At 50.4% G+C, this 14,014-nt stretch overlaps 2 non-coding genes across 2 annotated transcripts; one reads left to right on the forward strand and one right to left on the reverse strand.

Moving 5' to 3' along the window:
- Nucleotides 1-8,011: 8,011 nt before the first annotated feature.
- Trnal-cag (transfer RNA leucine (anticodon CAG)) lies at nucleotides 8,012-8,094 on the forward strand. Its single transcript has one exon. It is a non-coding gene; the product is annotated as a tRNA-Leu (tRNA).
- A 267-nt stretch (nucleotides 8,095-8,361) lies between these two features.
- On the reverse strand, nucleotides 8,362-8,444 carry Trnal-cag (transfer RNA leucine (anticodon CAG)). Its single transcript has one exon. It is a non-coding gene; the product is annotated as a tRNA-Leu (tRNA).
- Between the last annotated feature and the right edge of the window lie 5,570 nt (nucleotides 8,445-14,014).

A 14,014-nucleotide genomic window follows, 5' to 3' on the forward strand; every position in this document is an offset into this window, starting at 1 on the left:
AAAAGATGTGACTAGTAGTGTCCTTGTTAGTTTTGTATCAACTTGACACAAGCTAGAGTTATCTGAAAGGAAGAGGCCTTAATTGAGAAGAGTCCTCCATAAGATAGCTGTAGGGCATTTCCTTCATTAGTGATTAATGGGGGAGGGTCCAGCCCATTGTGGGTGATGCCATCCCTGGGCTGGCTGTCCTGGCTTCTGTAAGAAAGCAGGCTGAGCAAGCCATGAGGGGCAAGCCAATAAGCAGCACCCCTCCATGGCTTCAGCATCAGCTTCTGCCTCCAGGTTCCTGTCCTGTTTGAGTTCCTGTCCTGACTTCCTTCAATGATGAACAATGATGTGGAAGTGTAAGCCAAGTAAACCCTTTCCTCCCCAACTTGCTTTTGATCGTGGTGTTCATCACAGCAATAGAAACTCTAACTAAGACAACTCGCATTGCACATGCTAACGAGAAGAGATAACCACAGCCTTTGTGCAAGGGAAGGCCTAAGAATAGACTGAGCAGAACTAAGGACAGCGGAGGGGGATAGGGAGAGGAGCAACGATAGTTTCCTGCAGAAAGACTACACTTCCCAGCTTCCCTTGCGGACGAGGGAAGTCAGTTCCGCCCCTCTAAGGGGCCGCATCCCATCTTCTGTAGATGTTTTAGCCATTTGCACATGTGGGTGACAAGAATGCCCCCTCCCCAGGAACAAACATGGTCCTGCCTAAGGTCAGACCAAGCCTTTTGTGCCGACTTCTGTCTCTGCATAGCTACTTTTAAGTAATCTAACGGTGGAGGTGGCGGGGGTGTGGTGGCAGGGAATGGGAGACTCTTTTCCATGAAATGTAGTAGTGTTTGTTCTGTTTAATGGTTTTAGCCCAGCAGACAAGCACCAAGGTGAATGAATGCCCAGATGTTCTAGACTTAGACATGTCCCCGTGCCACATGCTAAGGACACAGCCTCCCGAGAAAGCTCTGGAGTAGCAAGAAGAGCAGGGGAACTCATTAGCGGGGCTAGAAAGGTGGCTCGATGGGTCTCTGCTCTTTCAGAGGAGCAAGTTCCTTCCCAGCACCCACACTGGGTCCCAGCACTCCAGGGAATCCAGCGCCCTCTTCCGGCTGCTGTGGGCACTACACATATGTAGCATACCATCACACACACACACACACACACACACACACACACACACACACACACACACACACACGAATAAATAAAAAATTTAAATCTGCTAGACCAGAGAGTGCATGAGCCTTCAAGAGAGTCTGGGGAGAAAACAAAACAGTACTCAGAAACAACGTGTGAGTTTTTAATAATCCTTGAACATGTATAAATAAATAAACCAAATCGATATAAACAGGAAGGCTGGAGGTTCCCAGCCCAGACAGAGGAAGGACTGGTGTGCCAATGGAGAGGGCTGGGCCACAGGGCTCAGCAATAAAGGTTCGAAGGGAAGGAAAGAGCCAGGATGCCTCAGCAGAGGGGCCTCCAACTTACTGGGCTGTCCCCATCCATTTGTCTGTCTGTCTATCCATTTGTCCACCCATTTGCCCATCCATCTATCATCTACCCATCTGTCCATTCGCAATTTATTTGTCCCTACTTCCAAGCCTCTAGCCCAGCCCTTCCAAGTGGAGAGAGCCCACGGCGAGGGAGAGAGCCCATGGCGAGGTCCCCGGCTTCCCGTAGCTGAGCCTGGCAGGAAAGAAACATAATCAACAAACAAATTAGATCTGGGTCAGGAAGGCTGGACAGTGGAAGAGAAGAGAGAGTGGAACCGCATTAGCCAAGGCATGACAAACACACATTTGAATGCCATGGGAAAGATGAAATTCAGACCCTGTCCTGTGTGATCTGAAAGATGGCTCCGGACAGGCCTCGAGGAGCAAACACACTCTGTGTATGGGAGATCAGAAAAGAGGGGAGGCTGAGGCAAGAGGCTCATGAGTTGATTGCCCAGCTTGGCTAAATAGTGAGATTCTGTCCCAAACAACAACAACAAAGAGGTGGTGGCGTATCGGGGACTAGGGGTGTAATTCAGTAGCGGAGTGTTCACCTAGCACGACCAAGGCCCTGGTTTGATCCTCAGCACCAAGGAGGAAGGAAGGGAGGGAAGAGAAAGGTGAAGGTAGGAAATGGGGAAGGAGAGAAAAAAGGAAGGAGGAAGGGAGCAAGAAGAGGAGAGGAAGAGAAGGAGATGGGAAACAGAAAGAGGGAGGGGGAGGGAAAGAGCTTAGAGGTGAGAAGGAGGTGGGAGAGATGCTGGACAGGTTTTGGGGTGAGGCAGACAGCCTGGGGTTCGGGAGGGTGGCCTATAGAAAGACTCTCTGCGAAGTCAGATTGGCATTCAGAACCTGCCCCACGGTATTCACGGTGGAGAAACGCAGCCTTTTTTGCAGTACTGGGTCCCCCTTACAGGCAGCGCTATGTGCCAGGCTACCCAGTGCCCAGCTTGTCCTAACTGACCCGCGGATTCTATTGCAGAACCCACCTTCGAGAGTGGGTAAGCTGTAGTCGAGTCAATTCCCCCTAAGATCACAGAGCTGTCAGAAACCAGAGGGAGGTGTGGACCCAGGGTCCTCAGCCCACGTGTTCTCTTAGTCCTGACGCTTCTGGCTAAAACTGGCCCCATGCGCCACAGAAGAGCAACCAGGAGAGTCTCCACTGTTCCTGGGCATCTTTCTAGGGTGATCAAAGGCTTTCAGGCCATGCTAAGCATTCCAGAGAACTTGAAAGTAAACGCCTGGCTTTGATACCGTTCTGGTCACACAGACACACTCAAGGTCCATGTGACCTATTCAAAGTGAAAAACTGGGTCACGGAGGGTGGGTTGGGTGGGGGCTAACCTTGGAGGTCTTTGATGGACCTCACCTCTTGCCTTAAAGACTCTGCCTACCTCATCCATTTCATTGTCAGACTTCCTGCCCCTTAGAATGTCCTGCTTCCCACAGGGGCTGAGCTGCCAGACCAGGGCCTTGGCACAAGTTCATCCCTGGCGCCTGATGGTGTCTGCCCTCCTCCTTCAGCCAAGGAAAGCAGAGCCTGGAACACAAAAGCCTGGCAACAGCACTTGCATGGTCATGCTGGGAAAAACCTACCCATTCTTCTAGTCTCCTCCAATAATGAGAACAGGGCTAAAAACAGCCCTTCCGGGTCCAACCTGCACCTGACTCGGCAAACTCATGGCTTGAATTTCTCCTCTTCCTCCTAAAGAGGCAATGGGAAGAGACCAAGATGAGGAGGGTAGGGGCTGGAGAGATGGCTCTTCCAGAGGACTCGGGTTCAATTCCCAGCACCCACCCACATGGCAGCTCATGTCTGTAACTCGAAGATCTGACACCCTCACACAGACGTACATGCCCATACAATAATAATGAATAAATACAATAAAAATGAACAGCTTATTTTAAAAAGAAAAAGATAAGGCAGAGTCAAGAGGTACAATAGGGCTGGAGAGTAAACCCCCAGGGATCTGCCTTGGAAGTTCATGCCAGCGCTGGGGTAGGAGGATTGCCATGAACCGGGGGCCAGAAAGGCCGTGGGATCTCCTGGACACGCGAGTGTTGGGCACCGAACTCAGGTACTCTTCCGAACTGAGCCATCTTTCCAGCCCCAACCCCCCAAGGAGGGAGCTTTGATGCAGATAAATTAGACACATTTATTAGCTGTCTGACCGTCGATGAGTTACTCGCCTCTCTGGTAATAGAAATCATTGTGGTGCTGTTTGGACAGTGAAGTCCACAGTGGAGGAGAAGAAGGCATTTGTCACAATCTGGCTTCCTGCCACCCTTTCCCCTGGAAGAGGGTGTGACAAGAGCCAGTATCACAGGAATGCTGAAAGTCCACCCCTCAGGCCCTTGCTGGATGATCACCAGGTTTCCCCACATGACCACTCAACTCCACTGGTGACCAGAGCCCAGCACCTCAGGAGCCACGCGGGGACTTCCCTTGCTGCGGGTGGACTTTCCCGTCAGCCCTGGGGACTTTCCTCTTCCAAGCCGGACAAATGCCTGACCAGGAGGGAGAGGTGAGGACTGTCCCTCTTCAGGCTGTTGTGGCTGTTCGGGGTGCTGACTAGAGGAAGGAAGACATTGTGCTTTGGGGAGTTCAGGCTGGAATGGGGCTGTGAGAAGCCTCCTCTGGACCAGAAAGTGGTCACCTAAGAGGAGCCAGGGGTCTCGGTGGGAGATGTGGCTGAACCTGACAAGTGTCCATCCCTCCAGGCCAGGAAGGTGGCTGCAGCCGGCCACCTTGTGCTCTGGACCTGCCTGCTCTGTCTGAAGTGATGTGCACTCAGGTAAGCTGGGGATACTGAAGATGAGGTGCCCCCAGGAGTACTGGACCCCAGCACCAAGGGGGACCTTGAGCAACATGGTTGAAAGTGCAACTTCAGTATCTGCCTGCAAGCATCTGCCTCAAAGTGGAGTGAGAACTGGGGTCCCTCTGTGATCTCCATGACTTCCTGGGGGCAGCCTCTCTCTGTATCCTGACATCCTCCACAGGCCAGGCAGCCTCTCTCTGTATCCTGACATCCTCCACAGGCCAGGCAGCCTCTCTCTGTATCCTGACATCCTCCACAGGCCAGGCAGCCTCTCTGTATCCTGACATCCTCCACACAGGCCAGGCAGCCTCCAGCCTGTCTGACCTTCCCAGTCAAGTTTCTCTGGTTTCTCCAACGGCCACCTGTTTTTTCATGGACAACTAAAGGGCCATTTAAAGGGCCCTCAGGATCCACCACACCCCACTGAAAGCACTCTGGTGATTACATTACAGATGTTGGAAAGCTAAAGTCCTTTCCCTAAGACCCAGCCTGGTGTAACACAAACCTAAGCCTCCCCTACCCTAATTCCAGAGTCTCACTGACCTTGACATACCACCCCCCCCCTCTTCAAGAGACCATACTTGTCTTTGCCCGAGAACCATTGCATTCGTTGTCTCCCATCTAGAGTGTTACCACCTCCTTACCCACACTGATTTTGTGTCTTTCCTTTTGAACTCACTGAAACCTTACCAGGCCTTTTCTGCCCACTATTTATAAAAGCCCCTAACCATTCTTAATCACTGTTTGTTTTTGGTTTGATGCAGGGTCTCACTGGGTAGCCTTGGATACCCTGGAACTCACTATGTAGACCAGGACTCCCACAGAGACCAACCGGCCTCTGTCTCTTGAGTGGTGGGGTGAAAGGTATGCATCCCCAGGTGTGGCTCCCAATCACTTGCTTGTCTGTCAAATTTTACTTATCGTTATTATTATTGTGGGAAGTAGCTGTGTGCCATGGTGTGTGTGGCCCCTGTATGTGGATGTCACAGTGGCCGTGCATGCTTGGAATCTCTTCCCTGGGGATGTGGAGACAGGAGGATCCGTGGGGCATCACTGGTCAGCCAGTACAGCACAATTGCCAAACCTCACATCCTAGAGAAAGACCCTGTCTCAAAACACAGATGGCCAGGGCTTGAGGAACAGCGGCCCCTGAGCCCGTCCTCTGACTGCCATGATTGTGTACACACGTACACCCCACAAACATACTCACATAGGAAACAGAAATGATTAAATAAACATCACCTTTGTGTGACACAGCTCGGGTAGGATACTTGCCCAGTGTGTCAAGGCCCTGGGCCCCATCCCCAGTACAATAACTAACCGACTTCCTAACTACCTTATTGATCAGTGTGGGAACCAGTGCCATGTTAACGTTTACAGGAGAACTGGAAGACATGCGTGCTGCCAATTGAGAAAGCTGGCGTGAATGTATGAATGGGTAGGAATCTGCCTAGTGCCCACAGAACAACAGCCAGTTGCATTCCACACTGAAAAAAAAGGCATGAAAGGCAGAGGTCCTTTACCCTGTCAGCCACTGAAGCAGGACCTGGTGGTGCGCACCCTAGTGATGACTGCCTTTGGTTGTCAACCTGATACGTCTGGGAAGAGGGACCCCAGTCGAAGGATTACCGCCATCACATACCAATGATTACTATTGTTGGTGTGTGTGTGTGTGTGTGTGTGTGTGTGTGTGTGAAGGACAGATTAAAGGAGTTGGTTCTTCCCTTCCACCTTTACACGGGTTCCAGGAACTGAAATCAGTAGGGCTGGGCTGGCACTAATTTGATGAGTGAAGGCCCAGCCTGCTGCGGGCAGTACCATTCCTAGGTAGGTGGGCCTGAACTGGATCAGAGAGGAGCTGGGAGCCAGCCAGCGAGCCCTCCCTCTGTGGTTTCTCTGGCTTCCCTCAATGACAGACTATTTAGATGAAAGAAACCCTTTCCTCCCCAAGTTACTTTTGATCATGGGTGTATACCATAGCCACAGGAGAGCAAATTAGAACACCTGCTACCCCAGCACTCGGGGGACAGAGAATTCTGAGTCTCGAGGCCAGCCTGAGTCACATGGGGAGACCCTGGCTATAAATAAATAAGTAGATAGATAATAAATAAATAAATAAATAAATAAATAAATAAATAAATAAATAAATAAATAAATAAATAGTCAAAGGGGCCGATGAGATGGCTCACTGGGTAAAGATCCTTGCGGGGTAAGCCTGGGGTTTGAGCCCGTGTGAAGGTGATAGGAGACAGCCAGCTCCACAAAGGTTGTGTTCTGACCTCTACACACACAAGCACACATACAGAAAAAAAAAATGAATGAATAAATTTATTTAAAACAAACAAACACACGGAGAAGTTAGCTGCGTGGGTACGCCCGACACTGTACATCTTTTCTGCTGCTTCAGACTCGCAAACACACTTCTGTCCTTGAGTTTATTTACACCTTCCTCGGAAAAGCAGGCTTGAGGGAGGGCCTTCAGTTTCGCTCACAGCATCCGGAAGAATCCGGCACACATCAAGAGCTCAATGTTTGTTAACCCGGTTTGGTTACATTGTCGGGGCAATCTGCATTTCAGGAACGGCCACGGCAAACCGATTCTGGCGGGACTTTGGGGACCGGGAAACGGAAGTGGGAGTCTGGTCGCATCTGGAACAGTAACCAGGGTCTCTGTTTACGCACCCAGATTAAATCCCAAACCCTGGGGATCCCGAGGCAGGGATGGGCGAAACTGTCTTCTCCCTCAGGCCTCTCTACGCAATCTCGGGCAAATGTGAGGCCTCCAAGGGACCAATAGAACCCTAGCGATCACGTCTTCCGGGCTTGACCCCTGGACTTCTCAAAGAACCCATTTCAGATCCTCTTCCAGACTCTCAGCACAGAGAGGGCGAGCGCCGGCCATCGTCACACAGCAAATCAGTGGCAGGCCTCCGGTCACCCGCCTGTGCCTCTGGGGCCTCGGAGGAGCCTAGAGCCCCAGACGTGAGGTCCCAGGAGTAGGAAATGCACCCTCGGGGCTGAGATTTTCTGGTGCCTGTGAGCAAGTCTGAGGTTTGGGAAGAAGGGACAAGAAGGAAGAGAAGAAGGTGCTACGCGGGGGCGGAGAGGGGCGACGAGACATGGAATGACCGGACTCCGGCGAGACGCAGTGGGGGTAGGGGAAGGCCTGTCCTGCACACCTGCTGTGTTCCAGGCACTGTGTGGGTACTGGGGACACGGCCAGAGCCCGGATCAGACCGTGCTGCAGAAAGCGTCATCTAAGCCAGGGTCTGAAACAAACCAGTAACCCTGCAAATGGGAAGCTGCGGTTTTGACCCCTGTTGGGCAACAGGGCCGGGACTTTAGGACGTCACCGGGTCTGGGTAGCAGAGGCTAAGCACTGTTAGCTGTCACTAGTGCACGCACCTGATTGTCACGTGCCAAAGAGACATGGAGAAAAGAGGGGGAAAAAAAAAAAAAAAAGCAAGGTTGCTGGCAGATCCGCAGGAAACCAAGCTCATCTGCATTCGTCTGAACGAACGGCCGGGGTCTAGTGCCTTTCGCATTTTCCGGCGGGACGCGCGCGCCCTCTTCTGTCCACTATGCCGCACTGCAAGGGCACTTGCTCCGCCCCATAGGGAGGATCAGGCAAGCATTGGCTGACACTCGGTACGCATGCGCACACACAGAAGCTTACAAAGAGGTTTGACTAGGAGGCCTGGCCCCAGTTGTCAGGATGGCCGAGCGGTCTAAGGCGCTGCGTTCAGGTCGCAGTCTCCCCTGGAGGCGTGGGTTCGAATCCCACTTCTGACAAACTGCTGTTTTCTTGCTCACGATTCATTGTAAACAAACTAAGGAGGTATCCACTAACGAACTTTTCATTATAGTCTCGTCTCCGTCTTTATTAATGCCATCGTCTACTTTTTAAAACCATCTTCATAATATGTATTTCCTTGAAACTGTAAAACGAATGCAGGAGAGAAAGGGGGGGAAATTGATAATTTCCACTCTGGCACGACCAGTGAAGTCCCGTTTTCAAATTTGCTTTTCAGAGAGGATTATAGGCAAAAATGGAGATATTGTCAGAAGTGGGATTCGAACCCACGCCTCCAGGGGAGACTGCGACCTGAACGCAGCGCCTTAGACCGCTCGGCCATCCTGACATGCCCTGCTGTGGGCTTCATGTACACTGTAGTTGTTGGCACTCCGTGACATTAGGCTGCCCCTCTACACCCCTATTCTTGCTCGCATCCACACTGTGGTCCTCATCCCCGGCCACCATAGGCACGAGCTCGCTTGGTACCTTCAGCCAGCGTCCCTCCCGTCCACCCAGGGTTAAAAATCACCGGTAGAAGCAGGGCGCGGTGACCCTCACCTGTAATTCTAGCAATCAGTGATCTAACGCAGAAGAATCGCCTCGAGTTCCACACCAGCCTGGGCTACGAGTTAGACTCCGTCTCAAAAAAACAAACAAACCTAAATCAACAACAACAACAACAACAACACACACACACACACACACACACACACACACACACACACACACACGGTTCTCCAACTGACGTGTGGTTGTTTTCACTGGAAACAACACGGGAAACCCGTTTCTCTTACACGCTATAGAAAAGAACCACAGACGTAAACACAAGGACGAGCTACCGTGGCTGAATTCCAGGCGACACCTGGCCCCGGGCCACAGGGTGCGGCCGCTGCTGAGCAGGGCGGCCCGGCTGAGGGTGGCCGGCAGCGGGGGATGCTTCTGAGCAACTGGAGAACTTAAGAGAACTGTCATCTGCCCTCGAAACCCTCCGAGACAGAAGCAGTGAAGGCGTCCTCAGTCCTTCCTGCTCATCGACCTGGGCCCCGACCTGCGGGTGCACGGTCTGTAAGAGAGTTTGAGGGTCAGGTAACCGGGCATCTGAGTGGACGGCCCGGTGGCCAGAAGCATTCGCGACAAAGCTGGACAGTCACCCAGTGGAGGCGTTACTGCTGCTGTAACAAATTACTACAAACCCAGCAGTCGGAAACAACACGGTTTGCTTGCTGTGTGTGTGGCTGGTTGCGTGGTTGCCTTTTGACCAGGATCTTGCTACCTACCTTGGATTAGCCTGGACCTACCTCACTATCCTCCTGCCTCAGACTTCTGAATGTTGAGACTATAAACAGGCATCTAAGCCACCAAGCCTGGTTTAGTCTTAATTTTTTTTCAAGGAAACACCACCACCGTCACCTCCTCGCTGTTTCCCACACCAGTGAACAAGAACTCCTACTTCATATTCTTCCGACTTTGGTGTTGGTGGATTTTTGTTGTTTTGTTTTTGATTCTGTTGTTGTTGTTGTTGTGTGTGTGTGTGTGTGTGTAATTTTTTTTGTTTCTTTGTGTTTTTTTAAACAAGGTCTCACATAGCCCAGGATGACCTCAAAATCAGTATGTAGTCAATGATGACCTTGAACTCCTGATCCTTGAACTGATCTTCCTGCCTCCACCCACTGAGGGAACTGAAGACATGTGCCCTGGCACCAGGGCTGCATGCCTGCTAGGCAAACATTTCATCAATTTAGCTGCATTCTTCTCCTGTAAATACATTATTGGTTTTTTTTTTCTATTTTTAGTTGTAAATGGATGTTTATGTTTAAAATATTCAAGGTGTGATGGTGCATGTCATCCTTGCACTTGGGATACTGAAGCAGGAGGATTGAAATTTCTAGACCATCCTGGGCTACATAAGGAAACCTTGTCTCCCAAAAAAAGTAACTTGAATTGTTCCTCGATTTAAAATGTCAAGCAATAGGGCAGCTGTGATGGCACATACCCATAATTCTAGCCGTGGAGAGGTGAAGAAAGGAGGATCCCGAGTTCAAGGTCATCCTCAGTTACATAGTGAGTTTAAGGTTAACCTGGGCTACACAAGACCTTGTCTTTAAAAAAAAAAAAATCTTGGCACCAGCCTGGCAGTCAGTGCCAGCCTGAGGCAGGGTGAGAAAAAGACTAGCCAGCCACCCAACGGGCTATCAAGCCCGCAAAGGGAGTGAAGCGCCTCCCAGTATTTCCAAACTTTCCAAACTTCACTTTTACAGAGGAGCTGGGGAGATGTCGAGACAGGGTTTCTCTGTGTAGCTTTGGAGCCTTTCCTGGATCTCGCTCTGTAGACCAGGCTGGCCTCGAACTCACAGAGATCCACCTGCCTCCAGAGTGCTGGGATTAATGGCGTGCACCACCACTACCAGACTTGGGAGCTGAGTTTTAATACCCAGAGCCTATGTAAAGCTGAGCTCAGTCGCGATCCCAGTGTCCCTGCAGTGAGGTGGGAGGAGAGACAGGAGAATTCCTAGACGCTTTGGGGCCAGCTAGCCTAGAACACTCAGCAGTCTCAGAACCTTAAGGTGGAAGGCTAGACCAAACACCAGAGGCTCTCCTCTGACCTCCACACACGTGCTGTGCCATGTGATCGATTGTGAACACACACACATACACACACACACACACACACACACACACACGCATGCACGCACGCACGCACGCACGCACGCACGCACGCACGTACGCGAACACAAGCAGCTAAGAGCACTGGTTGCTCTTGCAGAGGATCTGGGTTTGAGTCCCAGGATTCTCATGTCAGCTCACAACCATCTGGAATTCTAGTTCCTGGGGATCCAAAGCCTTCATCTGGCCTCTTCAGGTACTACATGCATGTGGCACACAGACATACTGTCAGGCAAAACACACACACAGAGAAAATAAATAATAATGATTAAAAATGTTTCAATATGTAAAATAACCTCATTTTTGTTAAAGTAAACAAAATGTTTTTACATAAACACACTTAGGTCTCTATATTTCTACATATACACATCAGTGAAAACTTAAAAAACACAGAAAAAGATCTGAGAAAATTCACCCAAGTTATAACAGACATTTATTAAAGAGTGGAGGTAGAGGCTGGCAGTGGTGGCACACGCCTTTAATCCTAGCACTCGGGAGGCAGAGGCAGGCGGATCTCTGTGAGTTCGAGGCCAGCCTGGGCTACAGAGTGAGATCCAGGACTGTTACACAGAGAAACCCTGTCTCGAAAAAACCCAATTAGTTAATTAATTAAGGGCAGAGTGAGCCTGCAGAGGGAGCTATGACTGGCAACAAAACATGTGAATGAATGGATTAACTTTTAATTAATAATTAAACTGGAAGGAACAACACCCCACAGCCTCAGCACAAGAATGAGATAACTGTCAGTATGTGCGAACTGGAAACTGAATTGTTCATTAAAATAGTGTTAGTATCCTTCAGTGACCTGTTTTGTATTATTTTTCCTCACAGCATCCCTCAACACTCTTCTTGGTTTTGTTGTGTGTGTCTGGTGTATAGCTCATACACGGGAGGGTGCGGGTGAACCACCATATGGGGAGCCCAGAGCAGGACATCCCTTTCCTCTTCTATTAACACAGAATCTCTCACTGAACCAGAAGCCTGTTTCTGGGATAGGCCAATGAGCTCTAGGGATCTGCCTAAAACCCCAGTGTTGGAGTCACAGTCACCGAGGGCCATCCCAGCTTTTTACCTGGATGCCAGGGATTTGAATGCAGGCCCTCATGCTGACACAGTGCTCTTACCCAGTGAGTCACAGTCCCAACCCTTGCTGATTTTTTAAAGATAGTCTCTCTGTTTTAATTAACAATTAATTAGGGTTTTGTTGTTGTTTTGTGTTTGTTTTTTGAGGATCTTTCTAAGTAACACTGGCTGGCCTCCAACTCACTATGTAGACCAGGTTGGCCTCAAGCTCATAGAGGTCTGCCCGCCTCGGCTGCCTGAGTGCTGGAATTAAAGGTATGGGCCACTATTCCTGGGCCTGTTGACATTTGGAGAACGAAAAGCCTGTTGACATTTTTGAGACAAGGTCCTTCTGTATAAGGCAGGCTGGCCTGGAACTTAGGTTGATCCCCCTGCCTCAGTCTTTCAAGTAGTTGGGAAGACAGGCCTTTTATGACTAGGCCTGGCTCCTGGACTGCAGTCCATCTACCCTGTGAAGAATCCCAGTGTCTCTCCGATCCTGACAGACCCAGAGTTTTGCCAGGGAGCACCCACCGGTGCTCGGGAGGAGCAGAGACCATCGCTGGAAAGAGGGTCAAGCCATCTCCCCAGGCCCAGCTCTCTGTCTGTCCCTGCTGTATAGTCCGGCAATCCAGAGCTCTCATTGCCTGAGTGTGGCTCTGGGCGGGCAGCTGGTTCCAGCCTCGCTCAGATCCTCTCCCACTGTTTCTGATGGGGGTGGCTGCAGTTGGCCCAGAGTGCCCCAGGATGCCATTTGAAAGGAATGAAAGTGGGATCAACCAAAACGACAGAATGCAGACCAAAGGCAAAACAAAAACACACCACTGTTTTAGAATCTGCCCCGAAAACAATGCCCTCATTGTTCTCTGTGTCATAATAAAATGAAGAGCCCACCCCAGCTTTGTTCTCAGCTTGGAAACTTGGACTGGTCTCTGGGTTACAGTTTTGCAGTACTGAAATGTACTTTTCATTTTCAGAGTAGCTGCTTTAGATGGCGCGCGCGTGTGAGTGTGTGTGTGTACACGCACGTGCACATGCGTACGTGCCCAAGGGTTCCAGGTGCACTGGAGCGAAGGGTTTGAGTAGGTAAAGGGTTAAGCCACCATCAAGCAGACATTCTGTCAAAGATCTCAAACCCTCCTGTCTTGTCTTTTTTTTTTTTTTTTTTGGTTTTTCAAGACAGGGTTTCTCTGTGTAGCTTTGCGCCTCTCCTGGAACTCACTTGGTAGCCCAGGCTGGCCTCGAACTCACAGAGATCTGCCTGGCTCTGCCTCCCGAGTGCTGGGATTAAAGGCGTGCACCACCACTGCTGGGCCTGTCTTGTCTTTTGAAACAGGGTCTCACAGGCTTGCACCACTGTGCCAGTTTAGAACCTTGCAGACATCCTTTCAGAGGGCTGAGTAATGGCCATCCAATGATATTCCAAATATCTTTGTTCTAGTCCTCAAAATTTGTGGACTTACTTTATAAAGAAAAAGGATAGCTGGGCAGTGGTGATGCACATCTTTGAGTTTGAGGCTAGCCTGGTCTACAGAGCTGGTTCTAGGACAGCCAAGGCTACACTAAGAAACCCTGTCTCGGAAGAAAAAAAATAGTAAAAGGATAGACCCAGATTACACACCTGTAATCCCAGTGATGGGACCATAGAAGTAGGGATATCAGGAGTTCAAGGTCATTCTCAACTCTGTAGTGAGTTCAAAGCTAACCTGGACTTTAGTGTTAGACCCTGTCTGGAAAGGAAGGAAGGGAGAAAAAAAAAGAAACCTCCAGGTGTGGCAGCTCCCAGAACTAGAGAGATAGAAGAGGATCCAGTCTGCTTCAGATTTGAGGCCAACCTGGGCAACCTTGCAAGATGCTCCTGTCTCAAAAAAGCCAAAAGGAAAGAAAGTGCTACCCACCGTCCCACTGGTCTCCAGGATAGATTCGGCTGATGTGGCTGGCTGGGCAGGTGTCTCCTTCTTCTCTCGGGGCTCCATGAATGCCTCTGCTGCACACCCAGTGGAAGAGAACAACCCTTCCCCGAAGGACTACCCTTTCCTTTCGGGTCTCTGAGCAGCTACACTCTGCTACTACAACCTCCAAGGCAGAGGTTCTCGACCTGTGGGCTGCGACCCCTCCAGAGCTTACACAGCAGATATCCTGCCTATCAGATGTTTACATGACTGTTCAAAACAGTAGCAAAATTACAGT

Source organism: Peromyscus maniculatus, chromosome 5, assembly GCF_049852395.1.
Source record: "Peromyscus maniculatus bairdii isolate BWxNUB_F1_BW_parent chromosome 5, HU_Pman_BW_mat_3.1, whole genome shotgun sequence".
Lineage (NCBI taxonomy): Eukaryota > Metazoa > Chordata > Mammalia > Rodentia > Cricetidae > Peromyscus > Peromyscus maniculatus.